Here is a 22,760-nt window from a genome sequence, read left to right as displayed (position 1 = left end):
GCGCGACTGGCTGGAGGACTCAGTGCGCACGCGTGGCTCTTCTGCGGGCTGTGCGCACGCGCGGCTGGCTGGAGGACTCTGTGCGCACGCGCGGCTCTTCGGTGGGGCGCCTTCCCCGGGAGAACAATGTGCACCTGATGGCATGTGGAAAAGGTCGCAGGTATTATTTTGGGAAACTGGTGGAAATATGTTGTGAAATACGAAGGACTGTTCCTCCCAGGCCCCAAACACAAATGTTATTTTACAAACCTTGTTTGTCTGGTCAGCAAGTGTCTGGCACGCATAAAATCCATGACTGACAGCAAACTGGGTGAGGGAGGCCATTCGATTAGATTAGATTAGAGATACAGCACTGAAACAGGCCCTTCGGCCCACCGAGTCTGTGCCGAACATGTGCCGAACATCAGCCACCCATTTATACTAATCCGATACTAATCCCACATTCCTACCGAACATCCCCACCTGTTCCTATATTTCCCTACCACCTACCTATACTAATGACAATTTATAATGGCCAATTTACCTATCAACCTGCAAGTCTTTTGGCTTGTGGGAGGAAACCGGAGCACCCGGAGAAAACCCACGCAGACACAGGAAGAACTTGCAAACTCCACACAGGCAGTACCAGGAATCGAACCCGGGTCCCTGGAGCTGTGAGGCTGCGGTGCTAACCACTGCGCCACTGTGCCGCCCTTTGTTCGGCCCATCTTAACCAATCCACGTAGACTGCCCCCACCACCCTTTCATTGCAACTTCCAATTGTTTATTAAATAATTCCAGAGTTTTCACTCTTGGTCCATCTGGGACTCTATTCCATGTGAAGAATTTCCTGACATCCGCCCTAAATTTCGTCATACCAACTTGAAAATCTGCCCCATCTTTCTACCCCATAATTTTATCTACAGTAATATTTCAGATGAAGCCTTTGTCCATTCCATATGTTACACCTTTTAGATGCCTCCACTCAAAGCTGGAAAGCTTTTTAATAAGGTAAACAAGCAAGTGGCTGTATGGACTTCCAGATGCCATTTAATTAAGTTCCATTATGAGCGAATCCTGAGAGTGCATGTAATTGGAGGTAGCCTTTAAAATTGGGTTGGAATTTGGTTGGGAGTTAGGAGACAAAGTGGGGATAAAGGATCTGATTGGCAGGATATGACAAGTGGTCTTCCCCAGCAATCTGTTCAGGACCTTCAACTTTTCAGCATATTTATTCATGAGTTCAGTGAAAAGTTGAATATCAAGTTTGAAGATGGCACTTAAGGAGATAAAGTAAGTAGTCCAGTTGGGAGCAGGGAGTTGCAAAGGGATATAGACAGATTAGGCAACTGGGCAAAGCTCTTGGTTGGAGTTGAATGTGGACAAGTGTATGGTCTCCAATATAGATCTGAGACACATCAAAATATTTTCTAAATTATAAGACACCAGGTTTTGTGACAATGTTTAAAATGTTTGTAGGATTTAATAGGTTAGATGAAAAGAAACTATTTCCTTTACTGGGCATCAAGAACAAAGGGACATAATCTAAAAATTAGAGCCACATCATGCAGAAGCAAAATCAGAAAGGATTTTTTCACACAAAAGGTAATAGAAATTCAGAACTCTTTCAAAACATTGTGGATGCTGGGACAATTGGAGCTTTCAAAATTGGGAGATATTTTTGTTAGGTAAGGGTATCAAGGGATATGGAGCAAAGGCAGGAAAGTGGTGTTGAAATGCAGATCTACTATAATTTAATTGAATGGCGGAGCAGGCCCCAGGGACTGAATGGCCGACTCCTGCTCTTAATGTTTCTCAGTTTCTCCAGTCTTTTCTTATAAATTGGACCCTTGACCCTATTAATCAGTTTTCAGCTGTTCTCTGCACTTAATCCAGTGCCTGAATGTCTCCCTGATGTCTCAGCAATAGAATTGACCACAGAAATGAAAGTATAGTCTGACAACACCAAATGATTTGATCACAACTTCTTCTGACTTGCATTCTCCTGATTTGGCTATGTAGTTTGTTACAACCGAGGCGGGAGGAGTGCTCTGTTTATTTTCGTTCCATTTCTCCACAGGTCACAGCATATATTTAAATTTTCCCACTTACCAATACGGTCTATCACAATCTATTTTTCCCAGAATAAAACACACGAACCAGGTTTCTTTCATGAATAAAATTATCAGTTTATTATAAAACAAGTCTAAACCAGATGAAGTGTTTAAAGTTCCCTTTTTATCTTAGCCCCTCAGACTCTTTCGCGCACACACACACCAGTTAACCGGAAGAATAAAAGGGATTTTTGTTCAAAGCTCTGTTACAGACAAAAAAGCAACACTTGGGCTGAATACTTGCTCATTCTTGTGAAAAATCAGATGAGATACGTTGTGTTCCAAAACTGGCATGCAGTCCAGCCTCCGAGTACATTTAGACGGGTCACTAGGATCTTTTCGAACAGTTCTTTTCAGGCGGCGTTGACAATTAATTTACCAGACTTTTCTTCAAAGACAGGAGATGAGATGAGTTGACACAGTGGACTTCTCAGGGTCTTTTAGAGAGGTGCTGGAAAGCCGAGCTGGGTTATGGTCTTCTTCCTTGGGAATTCTCTTCTTCTGCAGGCTTGAGTCTTTGAACATTCAGCAAGAATTTGGTCTTTTCCTCCATGACACTTCTTCAGCAGCAGGTGCAAACTTGATCTCATTCCAGAAGGTAAACAATGACACAACAACTAAAAGCTTGCGAGTTTGCTGCTCTCTCAGGTGCACGCCATTGCTCCCAGACTTGTCCTATCAAAGGGTGCACAATTGTCACTTCTCTGCCCACCTCTTCCTCTATTTTTAACTTGTGACAATTAGTAAACGTTGTTGCCAAACCAGTTCTTTCACTGTCCTTTTGATGACCCTCTTGAAAAAAACGTCCAACATTTCTAAAGTTTGATTGTGAATTCCTCAAAAATGTTTTAACAAAAGCAAAATTACTTTCATAACAAGTTGAACATTCTATTGTCTGAATCAAGTTACTGAGAAATACACAAATATAAAGATTTGTTTGTCCACGATGGAGTGCAGGAACACACTGCAACTGCCCAAGTCCAGAGAGTTTAAGTGCCAATTCACAACCCTTTAAATTTACATTGGGGTACTGCTCAGATCACAAAGACGATCACCACGAGTAGGCTTCCTCCTGTTTGTCCAGCTAGAACCACCTTCTCCAGTAAGGAATTATTTGCAAGGTTACCTGCAGCTAATTTTGAAAAATCCTAACCCTCAGTGACCTGTTTATTTCTCCAAGTTCCATGTGCTGGGCTGTCTGTTAATTTATTGACAATGCTGTCCAGCATGTGAACCTGCCTGGCTTGGATATCACGTTACCAAGTTTGCCAGTTCGACTCAGTTCTCGTCTTCCATCAACAGGCAGGCCATCCTTGAGCCATTCCTACCTCAAAGAGACTCCATGACCAAACCCAGAATGGTGAAACAGATAATTTGACACAAATGAAGCATTTAGTGATTCAGCGGGTAATTGTGCTCAGCCGAATTGACCAGGTAGGTTCCCGATTTCATTCTCCCATCAATGGTGAGTTACAGCAAACCTCGATGTCTTGAAGTTAGATTGAGTAAAAATAAGCCAGTTGTTTCTGCTCCTAATCTCCATGACTTCATTGAAAGTAATTGCTCGTGAGGATCTGGCTCAGCTGTTGTAGCTGCGCTGCATTAAGCCATTGTCCAGGCTGACAGAAGAACAATATATATTATCAATGGAACTATCCTCCATGAGGAGTCACCATTTTCTGAAGAGGAGGTAAGTAAACTAGAGGAATATTTAATTCAGACAAAAATAAAACTTCCATATATTGTCAAGAACTTGATAACCACCTATTTTCAAATATTCATAAAGTGCAGCAGTTGTATGTGCAAAAAGACACTGTCACGTGGCAGAGGATATGGAGTTTTTACTTATAAATCTGCATTTTATAGGTTCCTGTACTCAATTTGGTCAGGGGACAGGAAAGAACAATCAGGCAGCACTTTCCCACAGGACACTGTTGTGAACCGACTTATGAATGGCTTGAAGTTGTTTTTAACAGAGGCCTAAAATCAACTGAGTCAAGAATAGCTTGAGCAGGACTAAAAAGGAAGCTTTTCAATTGTCCTCATTGTGAATGATCCTTGTAACTTTACAGTGCTTTTTCTGGAGAAAGGTGTGAAAGCGCTGAAAATAATACTTTTGGTGTTCAGTGACTGCTGCTTTACATCAACCATTCTGCATTAACAGTGTCCCACAAGTTAATCTATGATTTTTTTTTTGTGGCATTGGCCGAAGGAGGACTGTTGGTCAGGACACTGGGGAACTCCTTACTCTTCTTGAAGTAGCATTATGACAACTTCAACATCCATCTGAATTATCAGAACAGGCAGATGGACCTTAGTTGATATGTTGCAGCCAACAGGACTGCATTGCAATGTCAATCTAGATCCACTCCCATTCACAAACTGTTCTTCATCAGGTGATCAGATAATTCCATCAGTGCCACTCTGAAATCTCTACAAGAATTCATCCAAATCCTTTTTCTTTTCTCTTTATTGTGCAGTAAGTTTGAATTGAGGACATGATCTCTCTTAATATCTCAACTTTGGCCAAAGTGAAATGAAAACTAGACATGAAATTATACGTCACTTCACAATAGTTAGTCTCGTGGCTTTTTCCTATCACTGAATTTATGTAGTTATTACCTATGAATGTTAGTCCTGGAAATGGATCAATTTCTACTTTGGTTACCTTTTATCAGTAATAGGCACTACCAGCTTAGGTACAAGCATAAGTTAGATAGATGATCAAGGCCAACTCAGAGAAGTACTCCTACACGAGTAATGTAAATTTGACCATTTCCCATAATTAAAAGCCCATAAGAGTGAGATTGCCAGATTTACAGAAAACTCTAGATTATTTTGTGATGAACCTACCACTGGAAGAGCACTGAGGATTGCAGAAAGTCTTCCATTCTATCAGTCTCAGCTCAAACAGAATTCCCAGAGGGAAAGAGCAGTGTGCTAATCCACTGAGCCATTATAGTCCCTTTAATTTGATTAGAAAGATATAAAAAAGTTCCATGGAGATTTCACACCCTGTTATGGAATCTCATCTGTCCTGCAAAATAAACACAAGGAGCTACAAGTTCACATCATGTCTCTGTTGCCGAAATGTGGTCAGTGCTGCAGTGCACAAAATGCCAACGTGACCACCATCGAGAGATGATGGAGTCAGTTTGAGGACCACTATCTACTGGTGATGGGTGTACAGTTTATAAACTGCAGTATTTGAATTACATATGCATTCTCTGGTGGGGATTTGTGAAAAGGAATCTTGGGTATACCTAATATAGCAACAATGCTCTGCTGGGACCTCTGCGTACAGGGTGAAATACTGCAGGGACTGAAGTGTCCAGTGAATACTGGTAATATCATTTACGTTTATTCGTGTTTATGGTTATCTTCTTCATTAATTGTGTCCCTTTAAAAGGGGGGAGGGCACTTTGATTTTTGGTTGATGAGACACTGGGTTGCTTCCTTGTCACTGTTTTAGAAAAGGAACACATCGACGATCACAAAAGATGCACATACGTATTAGAGCAGAAATGGTCAAGAGGGCAGATGGACATGAGTGGCTGTTGCACGAGGAGAGGAAAGCTATTGCCAGGGTGCCTATGTTGCCTGTTATTTTTTGTTTGCATGAATGAGAAACAAAAATCAGATGCTGCCTATAGTCTGAGCAGCAAGGGAAGAGACAGAATGCAGCGACATATAGAGCTGTGAATGTGACAGTGCCACGTAGCAGCAGAGGGGGAAAGTAAGGAAGGATAAGAAGAAAGCAGGTTCGTGAAGTTGCATGTAAAAATATCTGCTCCTGAAGCTTCTTCATGCAAACCATGAAAGCGATACAATAACTGGTTTGAAAAATATTTTCTTATATCCATAGGCTGAAACAGTTGCAGCCAAATATGACATATCTCTTAGAATTTGTAACCATCTAAATTGGCATATGAGCCGATCAGCTTCAAGAAATGTTCCCTTAATTTGTGTGACAGGAGACAGACAGGTATCCCATACACCCTATTTATTCACAAGTGGATCTCTTCAGGCCTCAGTCACCGTACATTGGATGATTATAAAGTTTCCATCCTTATAAAACATCATAGGGTTTTTTTTTAGTGCTTAATTACATTCCCAGCACGTCACAGCTAATTAATTACTTTATTCGATGCTGTTAGGTGGATAAATATGACGTCTCATGTGTCCCACAAATGGCAAATGAGATGATAATCAGTTGCCTTGTCTTTGGGTTCGGTCAGTCATACCAAGCAATTCACAGCATATTCTTTACTACGAAGGTACAATAATATCCCTGTAAAGTCACAACGTCTAATTGCTATGAAACACTTGGATGAGTTTTGTCCTTTGACAGAAATTCGAGTACGACACTTGAAACGTGTACTAATCCCACCATTTTTATTTCAGTAAGAATGAATGTCCTGCAGGGCTACCATAGTAGGTCATAGAATGTGTCATTTTACACGAACAGGGATATTATAACATTTAAAACACAATGTATTATTCATCTAACATAACATTTGTCCTTTTTCGACCACACAGTTGATAAGATTCTGGATACATGTTAGCTGATGCCCCCAAGCACTCAAGACATTTCAAACCAGTATCAAGAACATTTCCATGTATGCTGGTTAAATCAACAATCATCTGACGACCTCAACGACACAATAAAAGCTATGTCAACACTCTGCACTGGAACGGAATATACATGATAGCCACCCAGTCGGATAGGGTGGAGCGACTCCCTTCTGTTTTGAGGTGGGTCAATGAGTAGCTTGAGAAAACAAATTTGCACAGAAAGCCAGGTTCATTATATTTTCAGAGGGAATGAGATATACAGGTAAAAATTGGAAAATGTCTCTGTTATGCTAGCTTTGGCAGGGACACAGTGGAACAAGTGGCCTGCTCTGCTGAAACCTGTATGATTCTATATATTATGTCATATCAAATACAATTAAATGCACACTTTCCATATGCCAACCATAACTGCAGAGAGGTCTCCTTAAAGGGTGCCGAGTTCCCTTTGGAGCAAAGGAGGACTAGTTTCAGCAGAGGAGGCCATTTGTTCAACTGTGTCCCTGCCAAAGCTCACATATCAGAGCTATATTTTCCAATTTTTACCTGTATAGCTATCTGAAGTACACATCATTGCCCCAAAATGCATTGCTCCTGTCCACTAGTTCTGTACTGTGGACATTGTGGGAAGTGATGCATTCCAAACCATGTGCTTATTGGACTGAGTTAGTGAACTCTGTTTGAAAATATTATTTATTCATTGTAAAACAAGGGTGTACTGTCGAATAGATATCACCCTATTGTACATTACGGTGGAAGGCTGCACTTTTTAAAAAGTGACCATGGATGAATGCCCAAGGCCTCTAGTACAAATCATCAAATTGAAAAGAGTAGCAAAGATGATCATGAATTATTTTAAAATGTGCTAAATAGTAAAAGGATTGGAAAAGGTTAAGAATTTCACAGTTGTCACACTTTTTGAAAGTTGAGTTTGAGTAGCAGAGTGCTTTTAAATGAAAATTCATCCCAGTGAGAAAACAAGAAATAGGTCATTGTTATAACAAAGCAAGTTCCGAAGAAGCACTGACTAATTATATAAACAAAATGGGGAAAAGAAAGGTGGCAACAGGCCGGTTGTGAGAGAGATCACCAGTTAAAATTACAAACTTTTTACACTTTGTCCAGGAATACGCGGGGTTGAGAGAAGCCTGCCCAAATATGGAGAAGGGTTCAACCCCTGGATGGACTTGGCTTTAAGTTTAAGGTAGTCCATTTCCATTCTTACAATTAAGGAGTCGCAGTGCAACTCCAAGACCTCAGCTCATCACCATCTCAGAGGGCACACAGTGAAACTTCAAGCTTGATTTAAAAGGAAGGAGAAACATCTGATTGAAGACCATATTTTAAAATCCTCATGATGGTCTTGAATAAATGTCACTTTTCTTAGAGAATGCACCCTAAACCCCGTGAACAAAAAAAAACAGCAGCAGGGTGCAGACATGTGGAAATCCAGTGGGAAAAAACTACTGTCAAGCTCTGCAATTATCAGCAGCAACATTCCCTATGATGATGTCTTAAGATTAATTTCTGGTTCAAATCTTGGCAGTGATGTTTCACATTTCATGAATTGGATTTAGGATTATGATGATAACCCAGCACCGAATTAGGGATTTGATCCAGTCGTCTGAGGATCAGCCTTTTTTTGTCGAGTAATATTCTGATGAATTCTTTATCACTGCATCAGTATTTCTACATGGTGTTGAGTTAGAAATCTGAACTGTTACTTTTGCTCAGTGATGAGTCTTACTCTGCTGTTCGTTTAGTCTAAATTTTGGCAGTATCTACCCTCGCACCAAGCACTGCAACAAAACTCAATGGGACTGACTCATCACTTAATTTACCCCGTTGCAAATCCTTTAGGAAATGACTCAGCTGTTGCCTGCCTGCTCAACCCATTTGGCATGATGATGTCAAGCTCATGTGTCCTCCATCATGGTTTGAACTCACAAGCAGACATCTGAGAAATTATGGAATTCTCAGAGGACAGTTACTTTCAACATCTTTGTAACTTCAAGATGTCCAAATACGTGTCGTGAATGCATTGTGAGGGCAGGAGGTGAAAGTGGAGAGTCTTGATGCATCTGCCACCAAGAAGGAAATGTCCATGTTATCCTGGGAAAATGTGAGACAATAAAAATGGCATCAGAAATATCTGTCCATGTATTAAAGAGGAGAAATGAGTGGGATGTAAATAACACATCTATTAGAATTTACTTAGTGGGACTGTAAATATTACATTTCTGTTAAATAATTCTGCTCCGAACCTAGGAGCAAAGGCTCTGTTTTCAGTCAGCTGACTGTATTATCTTTAATGCATTCCATCATTAACGGACCCATGTCCCTTAATATTTTCTGATATTCAATAAGTGCCTGACTGTAAGAGTCACGCTGTATTACAAAGGACCGGAAGAGGTTTATAGGCTCGGCATACAGAAGCATTTCCGGAATTCCAATTTGCTTAGGAAAAGTCTGATTTCCAATCATAAATCGGTGGAGGCGTTTCTCATCCAAGCATTTTCCAAGATACTTCAAAATGTCTCTGAGCCTATGTTCCAGGTGACACTCGTGCCAGTTTGAATATGGCTGACTTAACAACAGATGCATAAGGACAGTCTTAAAAAAGTAGGACCCAAGAATGTTCCGTTGGTCTGGAGAGCTGCGCAGCTTTTCAGTTAGAAAGATCAATATTTGAAGGCACTTAAGGTGACAGCTGTCTTTGGGAACGCTTTTCGCCATGATTTTCAGAAATCTATACTCACAGACAGCACAGGATATGTGCCAGTAGGTAGTGGACAGCACTGTATTCTTGGTGTAATCAGGAAAGCTGGATACGAGATAGACATCTGAATCCTTCAGCCTTACAGCAGGGAAGGCTTTAATGTGGATGTTTCGTCCTGACTGATACTGGACTTTTAAACCACAGCAACCAGTAATATTGTGGAAGGAAAGTTCAAAATCATACTTATGACAAACTTTGTTCCAGGATTTTGCTAGTGCAACCCTGAACCATTTCAGTACTTTCTTGTAGTCCAAATACCACTCAGAACATACGATGGAAGCCAGGCAATTGGCACGAACATCAGCTTCAAACCTTTTACTATGAATAAGACAAAGAACATCTCCTTCAAGTTCAGTATTTTTACAGAGGCAGCCCAAGTCAGCACTGCCTGGTGTGACCATAACAATCCGGCCGTAACTTTGCTTATCAGGTGGGAGGTCACAGCAACAGATCTCTGGTTTAAAGCAATATCCATCCTGAATTAAAATCGGAACTAAAATATCATATACTGAGGGTGTTTTACAGCCCCATTTCTCAAACTGACTACCAATGCCGACACAGTCTTCAAGAATCAGCTCAGAATCCCACTGGCAAATATTCCTGCAGGCTTCCAAGAGGTTGTCCACAAAGCTTTCTACAAATTCACACGTCTGCATTGGCTCTTGGCTCACGTTCTGAATACACTTGTTATAAAACTGATCCAGCACACATTTGTCAGGAATATTCAAAATGTTGCTGTAAAGTCTTTGAGGAAATTCATTTTCCTTCTCTCCTTCCTCTTCTTCCTCACTGTTATAGTCCTGTGGTATATGTGGCCATGTATCCTGTCTCCACAGTTCCAAGAATAGAATTGTGACCATCAGGAGAATATTCCAGGTGTTCCAATCCATCTGTGTTGGGTTTTCTGCTTTTACAAATGTATTGACCTTCATTTCATGCTCATGATTACTCTTCTCATCCACTTCTTTCTGGAGCCGCTCCATCTCCAGCTTATACTTGTCCTCCTGCTCCTTCATCCTTGACTGGACCTCTTCACTCTCAACTTCATCACTCAAGAGGCGGGGGTGGTACAGGCTCCCCGTGATCACCAGGAGGCACACGCTGAAAAGACCTAATAGTGCTGGCATCCTATAAACGATAAGCAGAAAACAGATGTTCAGAAGATGTGTAATTCACAGTGGGAACTGCATTAGTACATCTACCAGAGGCTGAGCCCCTGCTGAGAGACCTTGCAAGTCTCTCAATAATTCATCCTCCTTCACTGTTTTTGTAATATATACAGCTTCCTTTCCTGTCCTATAATTGCCTCAAGCAGTCTCATCGGAGTTGATAAGTGGGAGGCAATTAATGAATGCTGCGCATTGACGGCATCATTTTTCAGAGTTTGCACTACCAGTTTTGAGCCTCACCCACGAGCCATACTTTGTCAGAACTAGTGGGCGCGCTGCCATCCGTAAAAAATATTTGGCTGGAAAAATCATAGCTGGTGCACCCAATTTCTTGATCTGCACTGGAATGGCAAACGTAGGAAAATCAGCCCTAAAATGACAGGGACTATAAAAGCATAAAATATACCACAACACCCAGTGTGAAATACTCTGTCTTCAAGGAAACAAGATGATTCAGAATCCAATTTGTACAATGAGTGTATCACACTAAATCTGGAACAATTTGGTTGCAGGTTTGGTTCATATTGTAAGATATCTAAGCTAGTTGTGTGCTGGACTGCAGGTTTTTAAATTTATTAAGGAATCTAACTGAAATGCAGGGTACCAAGATTGTAAAAAGTAGAAAGATGATGAGTTGTGATTAGGTATTGCCAAGCTTGGACTTCCAAGGCCTGCAGTTCACATGAGGAAGGAAACACTGTGGGTGGGAAGGAGCTCCACAATTCTGAATTCTTGGGAAGGAATGAGTTCTGGTTGAAACACTACATGAGTCTTGATCAAAAAACCATCACAATATGGGGAGAAGCACGATAATATAAGGCAGGATATCTAGAAACGAGAGGAAATGAAAGAGACCTGACAGGATAATGATAAATTAAATAAACAAGAAAGGTTGCAGTGGAGAGGGGGAGGAAGGGGGTGGTGGGGAGGGAAAGAGCCGGATTTCCAGTCAGGCAACAGACATATGAACTATGACGGAGAGGAAGAGACCCTCTGGTCCAACCAGACTGTCCCGACCAGCTACCTCGTCACAATATACAGTCTCAACTAAAAGTCATGTAAAGTCTTGGGAAAAGTTGGGGGGGGAAAATCTGGAAAATTCCTTCCTGGCACCACTCCTCCCTCCATTCTTACCCCACACCACCCAGCTCCCTCCCAATAGGTAATCACAACTAATCTAGGAGACCACTCTAATCCTGATTAATGTTACACAGTACAACATTTTGTACAAGGTAAACTCCACCCCAGTCAGAAACACGTCCAGCTCTCACATAAAGCATCACAATTCTCTCTGGGTAAGGAACTGCTTTGACATCTAACGGAGTTCTACCTTACATAAATTGAAATTATAATTCTTGGTCCTCCCCAACTTAATTAGTTGAAACAAGCGGTCTACACAAATACAATGTAATCCCTTCATCATGTTTTAAACCTCAGTAAAATGCATAGAATTGTGGTGATACATTTTGGTCATAACAATGAGGAAAGGTAAGCTGAACTAAATGGTACAGTTTGCAAGGTGATACAGGATAGTGAGACCTAGGAGTATCTGGACACAAATCTCTGAAGGTGGCAGCACAAGTTGAAAAGTCTTAAAAAAGAATGTGGTATCCTTGACCTCATGAATAAAGTATAAAATCAAGGGAGTTATGCTAAAACTTATTAAAGCACTGGTTAGGGCTCAGCTGGAATATTATGTTCAACACCAAACTTTAGGAAGGATGTCAAGGACTTGGAGATGGTGCAGAAGAGATTTACTGGAATGATACCAGGGATGACAGACTTTAGTTATTTGGAGAGACTGGAGAAGTCGAGATTGTTCTCCTTAGAGCAGAGGTGAAGAAGTAATTTGATAAAGGTGTTCAAAATCATGAAAAGTTTTCAGAGAGTAAATAACTGTTTCCAGGGGCAGAAGAGTCAGTAACCAGCTGACACAGAGTTAAGGTGATTGGTAGATGAACCAGAGGCAACATGAGGAAACTATTAAAAAAAAACTGAGTTGATGTGATCTGGAGTGCACTGCCTGAAAGGATCATGAAAGCAGATTCAATAGTAATATTGAAAAGAGATAAATACTTGAAGGGGAAACATTTACATGAGAAGTATCAAAGAGCTGCACAAATGGCCACCCTCTGCGCTATAGAACAGACAAATGTCCTATATAAATATATCCTAGCACTCTATTCGCTCCAGCTATCCCTTCACGGTGTTGGTCGTGAACCTTTGGAGATCTATGCACTAGGACAGCCAGATCGTTCTCCTCCTCCATCAGCTTCAGTTTAGTTTAGAGATACAGCACTGAAACAGGCCCCTTCGGCCCACCGAGTCTGTGCCGACCATCAACCACCCATTTATACTAATCCTACACTAATCCCATATTCCTACCACATCCCCACATATTTTCCTACCACCTACCTATACTAGGGGCAATTTATAATGGCCAATTAACCTATCACCCTGCAAGTCTTTGGCATGTGGGAGGAAACCGGAGCACCCGGAGGAAACCCACGCAGACACAGGGTGAACTTGCAAACTCCGCACAGGCAGTACCCAGAATCGAACCCGGGTCCCTGGAGCTGTGAGGCTGCGGTGCTAACCACTGCGCCATTGTGCCGCCCCTGAAGGGTGAATCATTAACGACAGTAAACAAAAGCAGTCCTAACACAATCCCTTTAGGACAACACTGGAGACCAGACTCCAAGCAGATAGCAATTCATCTACAACTGGTTTCTTGCTTGGGGCTTTCAGCCAGCTCTCAATCCAGTGCAGCAGACTGACCCTAATACCCAAGGCTTTTTTCTTTTAAGAATCTTCTTGTACATCAAATGGTTTTTGGAAGTCTAGGTAGACAATATCTACCAGGTTTCCCTCATCTGTTTTCTTGGTGACTTGTCAAAATATACAATCAAATTTGTAAGACAGGTCCTTCATATGAACGTATGGATTAGGAGTAGGGGTCGGCCACTCGGCCCTTCGAGCCAGCTCCGCCATTCAATAAGTTCATGGCTGAACTGATTACTCCACATTTCCACCTACCCTGGATAACCTTCCACCCCCTTGCTTATCAAGAATCTATCTACCTCTACCTTAAAAATATTCAGAGATTCTGCTTCCATCGCCTTTTGAGGAAGAGAATTCCAAAGACTCACAACCCTCAGAGAAAAAATTTCTCCTCATCTCTGTCTTAAATGGGCGACCCCTTATTTTTAAAACAGTGACCTCTAGTTCTAGATTCTCCCACAAGGGGAAACATCCTTTCCACGTCCACCCTGTCAAGACCCCTCAGGATCTTATATGTTTCAATCAAGTCGCCTCTTCCTCTTCTAAATTCCAGCGGATACAAGCCTAGCCTGTGCAATCTTTCCTTGTAAGACAGCCCGCCCATTCCAAGTATTAGTCTGGTACACCTTCTCTGTACTGCCTCCAATGTATTTACATCCTTCCTTAAATAAGGAGACTAGTACTGTACACCCATTTGTGGTCTCACCAATGCCCTGTATAGCTGAAGCGTAACCTCCCTACTTTTGTATTCAATTCCACTTGTGATAAACAATAACATTCCATTAGCTTTCCTAATTACGTACTGTATCTGCACACTAACCTTTTGCAATTCATGCACTAGGACAACCAGATCCCTCTGCATCTTAGAGCTCTGCAATCTCTCACTAATTAGATAATATGCTTTTTCATTCTTCCTGCCAAAGTAGAAAATTTCACACTTTCCCACATTTTCTCCATTTGCCAGGTCTTTGCTCACTCTCTTAACCTATCTGTATCCCTTTGTAGCCCCCTTATGTCCTCTTCACAAGTTACTTTCCGACCTATCTTTGTGTCATCAGCAAATTTAGCAACCATACTTTCAGTCCCTTCATCTAAGTCATTTATATAAAAAAATGTTGAGGCCCCAGCACAGATCCCTGTGGCACACCACTCGTTACATCTTGCCAATCAGAAAATGACCCATTTATGCCTCTCTGTTTCCTGTTAGCTAGCCAATCTTCTGTCCATGCCAATATGTTAGCCCCTACACAAAAAGCTTTTATTTTCTGCAATAATCTTTGATGTGGCACCTTATCAAAAGCCTAACTCCCTCAAAGAACTCCAATAAATTGGTTAAACATGATTTCCCTTTCACAAAACTATGTTGACTCTGCCTGATTACCTTGAATTTTTCTAAATGCCTTGCGATACCGTCTTCAATAGTAGCTTCGAACATTTTCCCGAAGACGGATTAAGCTAACTGGCCTGCAGTTTGCTGCTTTCTTTCTCCCTCCCTTTTTGAATAAAGGAGTTACATTTGCTATTTTCCAATCTAACGGAACATTCCCCGAATCTAGGGAATTTTGGAAAATTAAAACTAACTCATGAACTATCTCAGTAGCCACTTCTTTTAACATCCTGGGATGAAGTCCATCGGGACCCAGGGACTTGTCAGCTCAAGGCCTGCTCAAGTCACAAAACAAAACCCGACCCGAACCTGACAGAACCACATTGGACCCGAGCCCGACCCAGCCCGAGTCCCTCCATTTTCCCCCCCGAGCCCGACCCGACCACCACAATTTCCCTTTACTTACCTTCCGACTCCCAATCTGCCAGAAGCTGCAGCATGAACGTGATGACGTCATAGAGACGCTCAGTGTGCAGACTCAGTTTCCCTGCTTGACGTCCCGGACTTGCAACTCAGATAAGTTTTTAAACTTTTAACACTTACCTTGCTGTGCGTGTCCGACCCGGACCCAGAAGAGCGGCCCGATCCGAACCAGACACGTCGTCTGGTCCCGTCAGGTAGCAGGCCTTCGTTGTCAGCCCGTAGCTGCAAAAAATTTTTTCTGTACCACTTCCCCGGTGGTTGTGATTTTCTTGAATTCCTCCCCCCTCCCTTCCATTTCCTGACTTATAGCTAATACTGGGATGTTACTTGTATCCTCAATTGTGAAGATTGATGCAAAATATCTGTTCAATTTATCACCCATCTCCTTATTATCCACGATTAATTTCCCAGACTCACTTTCTATAGGAACTGCTCACTTTGTCTACTCTTTTCTTTTTTAAATATCTATAGAAACTCTTGCTATCTCTTAATATTTCCAGCCAGCTTTCTCTCGTTCTTAAATTTTACCTTCCTTATCAATCTTTTAGTCATTCTTTGCTGTTTTTTATATTCTGTCCAATCTTCTGACCTGCCTTCCATCTTTGTGCAATTATAGGCTTTTTCTTGAGGTTTCATATTGTCTTTAACTGTTTTAGTTAACCACGGATGGCGGGTCCCACCCTTGGAATTTTTCTTTCTCGTTGAAATGTATCTATTCTGTATTTTCTGAAATATCCCCTTAAATGTCTGTTACTGCATCTCTATTGACCTATCCCTTAACCTGATTTGCCAGTTCACTTCAGTTAGCTCTGCTTTCATGCCCTCGTAATTGCCCTTATTTAAGTTTAAAATACTAGTCTTGGACCCACTCTTCTCTCCTTCAAACTGAATGTAAAATTCAATCATATTATGATGGCTGCTATCTAGGGACACCTTAACTATGAGGTCATTAATTAATCCTATCTCGTTGCACAATACCAGGTCTAGTATCGCCTGCTCGCTGGTTGACTCCAGAACATATTGTTCTGAGTAATTATCCCGAAAACATTCTATGTACTCCTCATCTAGGCTACCTCTGCCCAACTGATTTTTCCAGTCTAAAAGGTTAAAATCTGCCATAATTATTGCTGTACCTTTCTGACAAGCTGCCATTATTTCTTCCTTTAACCACACTGTGGGACGGGGTATAATGTTAGGTGGCCTGTACAGCACTTCCACAAGTGACTGCTTGCCTTTATGATTTCTCATCTCTACCCAAACTGCTAATACATCCTGGTCTCCTGAACTTAGGTCATCCCTCTCTATTGCGTTCATACCATAATTAATTAACAGAGCTACCTTTTCCTAGCTTCCTGTCCTTCCTAAATGCCACGTACCCTTCAATATTCAGGTCCCAATCTATGTCGTCCTGCAGCCATGTCTCTGAAATGGCTATCAGATCATACTTATTTATTTCTATTTGTGCTTTCAGTTCATCTGTTTTGTTTGAATGCGACGTGCATTCAGATACAGAGCCTTTAGTTTTGTCCTTTTATTATTTTTGTAATCTCTCGCCTTATCTGTTGATTTACTCTTAGATTTGTACACTCTGTCCCTTCCTGTCACAGTCTGGTTTATCATTTCCCACATTAATACCTTTCTTCTCTCTTGCCTTGTCTCTACTCCTTGATTTACCATGTCTTCCTAAATTTGATCCCTTGCCCCAACTACTCAGTTTAAAACCCTCTCCACTTCTTTAGTTATGCAGCTCGCTAGAACACCGGCCTCAGCACAGTTCAGTACCAATTGTACAGCCACCATTTTCCCCAGTACTGGTGCCGGTGTCCCACGAACCGGAACCCACTTCTACCACACCAGTCTTTGAGCCACACATTAACTTCTCTAATCTTATTTGCCCTATGCCAATTTGCACGTGGCTCAGGTAATAATCCGGAGATTATTACCTTTGAGATTCTGCTTCTTAATTTGGTGCCTAGTTCCTCATACTGACTTTGCAGAACCTCTTTCCTTATCCTGCCTATGTCATTGGTACCTATATGGACTACGACAACTGGATCCTCCCACTGTAAGTTCCTCTCCAGCGCTGAGAAGATGTCCTGAACCCTGGCACTGGGCAGCCAACACAGCTGTCTGGACTCTCGCTCTTTGCTGCAGAGAACAGTGTCAATCCCCATAACTATACTGTCTCCAACTACCACTACATTCCTTTTTTCTCCCTCCACTTGAATGGCTTCCTGTACCATGGTTCCATGGTCAGGTTGCTCATCCACACTGCAGCCCCCACTCTCATCCAAACAAGCTCAAAGAACCTCAAACCTGCTGGACAATCGCAAAGGCTGATGCTCCTACACTTCTGCCCCCTGGGTCCCCTTACCTGCCTCAGCTGCAGCCAAACTCTCCTGTCCCTGACCACTGACCAAATCAGAAGACCCTATCCTAAGGGGTGTGACTGCCTCCTGGTACAAAATGTCCAGGTAACTTTCCCCCTTCCTGATGTGTCGCAGTGTCTGCAGCTCGGACTCCAGTTCAATGACTCCGAGCCGAAGCTCTTCAAGCCGCAAACACTTACTGCAGACATGTTTGCCCTGGATCACACTGGCATCCAGGAGATCCCAAATGCTGCAGCTGTGACACATCACCTGTCCTGCCATCCTTAATGTCTTTTAATTAACTACTTAATGATTTTATTCATTTTTTTTATTTTCTTTTTTTTCATATATTTTGTTAAACTTACCACTAGTTCCTTTACTATTTTAAACGTGCGGATTAGAATGGACTTTCATCACTTACCAGATACTCACCAAACAGGTAGCTTTTTCCCCAAACCAATCACCTCCCTGCTTGCCTGTGATGTTTGATTGTAAATTAAATTAAAAGCTGTCATTTTTGAAGCCAATTTGGGTGTCCCTAATATTTCCCTCTCTATCCAAATAATCACATATTGATTGCCTCCAGCATCTTCCCTATTACTGACTTCAAACTAATGGCCTGAGTTACCTGCATCCATCTTATTCATTTTTAATTCCTGGGACTAAATTTGCCTCCTTCCAGTCCAAACAAACTATTAAAGATACAGGCAAGGGGCTTGCCTTCTCAAGAACCTTCAGGAACTATCATCTGATTATGCTGCCCTATGTATGGTCAAGGTTTTGAATTCTACCTAAAACAATATGTTCATCCATGTTGGTAATAGTTTTATCATTATTAATGCTTGACTGACAGAATTCAAAGAGTGAAGACTGATGCAAAGTACTCATTTTGTATGTCTGCCCAACCCAGTGAATCCTTCGTAACCTGTCCTGAAGTATCATTCAACAGCCCAGTACAGTCTTTAGACTGTTTTCTGACTCTTCACATAGCTGAAAAAGCTTTTCCCATTCCCTCTGCAATTGACTACTCTTTTCCCATTATTCTTTCAGCTGATCAGAGGCCTTGGTTTTCTTTAACTGTTCCCAGTACATATATGACTTTAATTTCTGGAAACTTATTTTTACATATTATTTGTCATTGTACAAAACCAGTCAGTCACCATGACTTCTTCAGACCACACTCCCTTCTTTTGACTTTGGGCACATATTTGTCTTCCTCATCTTTTATTCTGAAAAACTTACCATTTATATTCTATATCGGTTTCATCACCACCCAGACTTATTCTTCGGTCTTTCAAGGAGAGCAATAGAGGTCTTAGAGGAGTTTAGGTATTCTCAAATATTGAAGCAACATTCAAATGCACTTTTATGCTTTCAATGACATCATCTCTCACCAGCAGTATCCCTGTACTCACTTGGATGCAAAGCCTATTATAAGAGTTGGAATCATTCTATTGTCACAAAAAAGATAACACAAAAAGTCGAATAAGCTCTGATAAAGTCAGTATTATATTATAAAAAGAATGGACATTGATGAAAATAGAAGTTTTAAAAAAAATGTCAGAGGAACAGCCACTGAGTAAAGGAGGCCTACTTCAGCTCATCTTGAAAATAGACACAAAAATTACAAAGAAGCCTGGCATGAAGAGAAAGAAGCTCACTGCTCAAAGCTGGGGAGAAGTAAACTCGTGAAGAGACTGGAATGATGCAACAGTGAAAAATTCTACCAACATCATAACTCTTTCTGCTCCTTGATCATATTCTCACCACAACAAATGAAAAACGACATTGTCCTCCAGGATAAGCAGAATACACTAGTGTTGTCCAACTGAAATTCCTGACTAGCCACAAGTGTGGCTACAGTATTATTTTAGGCACATGCACTGGAATTTTAGGAACATGTCTTAAATACAATCATGCTGGGAAAAGAGGAAGCTGTCCCTCTGGACGAGCTCCACTTAAACTGGGCTGGGATCAGTGTCCTGGCAAATCGAATAATAAGATAGGGTTTTTAAATTAAAAAGTGAGGACTGGGATGGTGGGGTTGGTGGGTGGGGGGGGGGGGGGGGGGAAGAGGGGGTGTGGTCAGGTGAGGGAAAATTTAGAAAGCTAAACAGAAAAATCAAGGTTACAGAGTAGTCGCTATTCGGGTTAAGATAAGCAGAGTGTGACACGAAGGGACAGAGAGTTTAACAGTAATGGAGCATCATTAAATAAGATCAAAGCAGGAAATAAAAGGTAAAACATTAAAATTAAAGGCTCATTATCTGAATGTACAAAGGATTTGTAACCAGATAGATGAAGCAGTGGCACAAGTAGAGAGAAATCCTTCTATGGCTCAACAGGGACCTGGCTGGGGGTTCTAGAACAGGGGACAAAGTCTCAGAATAAGAGGTTGGCCATTAAAGACTGAGAAGAGGAGGAATCTCTTGATGCAGAGGGTTGTGAATCTTTGGAATTCCCTACCCCAGAAGGCTTTGGAGGCTCAGTCGTTGGGGATATTCAAGACAAAAATCAATAGATTTCTAGATATTAAAGATATCAAGGGATACGGGGCGAGTGCGGGAAAATGGCATCGAGGTAGATCAGCATGATCTAGTTCCAACATAGGAAACATAGGAATAGGAGCCTTCTCCACATTCAAACACATGATGGCTGATCATCTACCCCTGTGCCATTTTCCCCCAATATCCACACGTCCCTTGATGTCATTAGTATCCAGAAAACTGTCGATTTCTGTTTTGAATATGCTCAATGATTGAGTTTCCACAGGCCTCTGGGATAGAGAATTAGATAGATTCGCCACCCTCTAAGTGAAGAAATTCCTTCTCATCTCAGTCTTAAAAGACCTGCTCCTTATTCTGAGACTGTATCCCCTGGTTCTCGACTCGTCAGCCAGTGGAACCATTCTATCCACATCTACCCTGTCGCGTTCTGTAAGAATTTCTAAGTTTCAGTGGAATCACCTCTCATTCTTCGCAACTCTAGAGAATACAGACCCAATTTCTGCAATCTCTCCTCATAAAACAATCCCACAATTCAAAGGATTAGTCTGGTGAACCTTTGCTGCACTTCTTTGATGGCATGTATATCCTTTCTTAGATGAGACCAAAACTGTACACAATACTCCAGGTGCAGTCTCACCAAGGTTCTATACAATTGCAGCAAGACATCTTTACTCCTGTACTCAAATCTTGTTCTGATGAAGGCCAACATACCATTTGCCTTCCTAATTGCTTACTGTACCTGCATACTAGCTTTTAGCGACTCATGAGCAAGGACACCCAGGTTCCTTTGGACATCAACACTTCCCAAACTCTCACCATTTAAGAAATAGTCCGTTTTTCTGTTTTTTCTACCGAAGTGGATCACCTCACACTTCACATTATATTCCATCTGTCATGGTCATGCCCATTCATTTAGCCTGTCCAAGTCCGCTTGAAGCTTCCTTGCATTCTCCTCACAACTTACATTTCCGCCTAGTTTTGGGTCATCAGCAAATTTGGAAATATTACATTTGGTCCCCATATTTAGATAGATTGTTTACAGCTGTGGCCCCAGCACTGATCCTTCCAGTACCCCACTACTAAGAGCCTGCCATTCCTGAGAATGACCCGTTTCTTCCGACTCTCTGCTTTCTGTCTGTTAGCCAGTTCTCAATCCATATCAGTATATTACCCCCAATACCAAGTGCTCTAAATTTTGTTCACCAACCTCGTGTGTGGGACCTTATCAAGAACCTTCTGCAAATCCAAATACACCGCATCCACTAGTTCTCCTTTATCCTCCAAGTAACATCCTCAAAAAACTCCAACAGGTTTGTCAAACATGATTTCCCTTTCATGACTCTGCCCAATCGTACCATTAATTTCCAAGTGTCCAGTTATCGTTTCCTTTATAATAGATTCTAACATTTTCCATACAAGTGACGTCAAACTAACAGGTCTGTAGTTGTCCATTTTCTCTCTCGCTCCCTTCTTAAATCATGGGGTTACATTTGCTACTTTCCAATCTGCAGGAACCCTTTCAGAATCTATAGAATTTTGAAATATAACCAACAATGCATCCACTATCTCTATGCCATCTCCTTCAATGTTGCTCATCTGGTCCAGGGATTTATCAACTTTCAATCCACTTAATTTTTTGAGTACTACCTCTTTATTGATACTAATTTCTTTCAGTTCCTCCTTTTTACAAGTCCCTTGTTATCCTAATATTTCTGTTACATTTTCTGTGTCTTCCTCTGTGAAGACAAAGTAATTGTTTGGTCTCTCTGCCATTTCCCAATTCTCCACCTGGAATGGACCCACATTTGTCATTGCGAATCTTTTCCTTTTCATCTACCTAAAGAAGCTTTAACAGTCTGCCTTCATGGTTTTAGTGAGCTTGCTTCATATTCTCTTTTCCCTTTCTTTATCAGTTTCTTGATACTCCTTTAGTGGATTCTAAATTGCTCCCATATTCAAGCTGACCACTTTTTCTGGTGACCTTATTCGTCATCTCTTTTCATCTAATGCAATCTTTAACTTCTATTGTTAGCCACGGTTAATTCACCTTTATTCTGTTGGGTTTTTGTGTCTTCGAGGAACGTACATTTGTTTTAAACCGTGTAGTACTTCTTTAAATAGTAGCCATTGCCTGTCTACCGTCAAATCTTTTAATGTATGTTCCCAATCCACCATAGCCAACTTGCCCCTCATAGCTTCCTGTGGCAGAGCAGGCTCGAGGGGCCGAATGGCCTGCTCTTGCTCCGATTTCCTATGTTCCTATCGATACAGGTACATGTGCTCCCCATATATTCACTAATTAGGAAAGAAAAGCATTCACAATCCTAAAACGCAGACACACACTGCTTTATGTCTGACCATTTTACCAACAAACACATTAATAGATGAAAGTTGATGTCCTTACTCAAATGAGTATTGAGATCACATGCCCAAGGACAGTTTGAATTCATTTTTATAAAAGTGTATTGATCAGGAGTGATTAGCTACATCAGGATTACGTGACGAATGGACAACACTAAAACAATGAAAATTGCTGCTTTATCTGCAGGTCATTCAATCCTGAACTCGGGGAAGAGAGAAAGTGAGAATCGCACTTTCGAAGTTATGCTCGGGGTGGAAGAGATTAACTCCGCAGCCCAAATTTCCTTTGTCGTTGCGTTTCCTTGGGGGTTGGACGGTG

General features: G+C 41.4%; 1 protein-coding gene and 1 long non-coding RNA gene across 2 annotated transcripts in view; one reads left to right on the top strand and one right to left on the bottom strand.

The window, feature by feature from the left end:
- Nucleotides 1-22,760, bottom strand: part of ncaph (non-SMC condensin I complex, subunit H) — a 43,082-nt gene that overhangs the window by 19,823 nt on the left and 499 nt on the right. The window lies entirely within an intron of this gene.
- Nucleotides 87-22,674, top strand: LOC137357054 (uncharacterized). The gene is made up of 4 exons (XR_010971126.1): nucleotides 87-160; nucleotides 3,396-3,527; nucleotides 6,633-6,848; nucleotides 22,629-22,674. It is a non-coding gene; the product is annotated as an uncharacterized lncRNA (long non-coding RNA).

Source organism: Heterodontus francisci, chromosome 47 (assembly GCF_036365525.1).
Source record: "Heterodontus francisci isolate sHetFra1 chromosome 47, sHetFra1.hap1, whole genome shotgun sequence".
NCBI classification, from domain to species: Eukaryota; Metazoa; Chordata; class Chondrichthyes; order Heterodontiformes; family Heterodontidae; genus Heterodontus; species Heterodontus francisci.
This window is presented reverse-complemented; position numbering and strand designations above follow the sequence as displayed.